Source organism: Onychomys torridus, chromosome 1 (genome assembly GCF_903995425.1).
Source record: "Onychomys torridus chromosome 1, mOncTor1.1, whole genome shotgun sequence".
NCBI classification, from domain to species: Eukaryota; Metazoa; Chordata; class Mammalia; order Rodentia; family Cricetidae; genus Onychomys; species Onychomys torridus.
Genome location: NC_050443.1, coordinates 85,586,739 through 85,588,463, shown reverse-complemented (window position 1 = coordinate 85,588,463; position 1,725 = coordinate 85,586,739). Strand labels below are relative to the sequence as shown.

Sequence of the window (1,725 nt, the reverse complement as noted above, 5' to 3'; positions counted from 1 at the left end):
AAAACTTAATTCCTAATTACCTGATAAAGACTTAAACCCAAAATCATGCACAGAAAACAAGATGAAGCCTTTTTCTAGAATTAGTTAGTACTCTATATGACCATTAATATCATGACAAAAAGTATATATATATATATATATATATTAATCTCATAAATTTTGAGATAATATTTATACCTTAAGAAAAACTTTAAAGAATCAAATTAAAAACCAAAGAATTATGAGATTAGTGGTAATAGAATGGTCCCTTAATTTTTGTTTTTCTTCTGTCCCCTATCAGGTGGCTCTTACGCCATTATACAGAGATTTTGTATTTTTCTCTAATAAGCACACTTGGATTTAGAGAAGGAGAGAGCCATGCTCCAACTCCAAAGCCAGCTTTAATTTTTTTTATAGAACAATAAACATCTTTACTATGAATGGGTGATGCTTTATTTGCCTTTCCGGGCTTTGATCTTCCTCAGACAGAACTCCAGCTCCTTGCCTTCTAGCACATAGCCATCTGCTCTGCCACACTGGCCTGGTCTTGAGGCAATACAGGCAAGAAGCTTGCCCTGCTGGAACTGCTCCTCCAGAAGACTGCTGATTTTAGCGTTCTTTTTCCTTTCATCATATTTCTTTTGGATTTCCTTTGATCGTTTTTTGCTTAATATTTCTTCCTCTTCAGGAGTCAGCTTGGCCCCCTTCTTGCGGCCCAGGGGCAACACATAGTGAGACTCATACCACTGTCGGTATGGTGTGCTGTCAATAAGCACAATGCAGTTCTTCACCAGGGTCTTGGTGCGGACCAGCTCCTTACTGTATGCATTGTAGACAACATCAATGATCCTTGTTTTCCAAGTACAACAGTCAGAGCCCCAGGAAAAGTTTGCCACATCCAATCTTAGGGCACGGTACTTCTTATTGCCTCCTCGGGCTCGGACTGTGTGTATAGGACGAGGGCCAATCTTCGTGTTGGCAGCAGGCTGTCCCAGCCCATACTTCTGCTTCTTGTGGTAGGGCTTTCTCTTACCTCCAGTCTTGCGGCGCTTGTGCTAGTTGTCTCCAGAGATGCCCATTGCTTGGCGCAGGCTGGAAAGAGCCAGCTTTAATTTTTAATTGAACTCTGACTACAAAAAGACCATTTGTATTATATGTCTATAGAGAACAGTGGAAGCAAACATTTTGGAAGATTTATGAAATTTTATCCTGTTGGAAATGTGAAATTTTTACTGGATGATTTATCCTTTTTCTTCATTTGTCCAGTGATCTTCAGATTCCTTAGCTGGATGCCTTCATTTTCCTGGAAAGGAAAAACAAAACCCTGTTCCAACCCTAAATTTGGGGAGGTCCCATTTTGGCAAGTTATATCTGACCAAATGAAAAGCATTTTTTAGTTTTATAGTTAGTTTAGATTGAATGATCACACTATTTGATGAAATATCACCTCTTAATCAAGAGGTCAATCTTGTTCTAATCTAATCTTCATCAATTTTAATGGTATACATAGCTTTTCTTTTCCTGTAGGAATAAAAGCAAAACCTCTTCCCTAATGTAACACATATCCTTGTTTCCATCTGAGGTTAACATATCTTTAAGGTATATAGGCCGATTTAATTCAGCAGTTTTTTCTATTATCCAATGTCTGTCCACAACTGTTATATTTTTCTTATTAGCATCTAGAAAATGTAAAGTTAATAAAGCAATGTGCCATCTATCTCGGGGGGTATTTATTATTCCTTTCGG

General features: G+C 37.9%; 1 pseudogene; it reads right to left on the bottom strand.

Moving 5' to 3' along the window:
- Positions 1–427: 427 nt before the first annotated feature.
- Positions 428–1,058, bottom strand: LOC118568896 (annotated as a pseudogene).
- Positions 1,059–1,725: the final 667 nt, after the last annotated feature.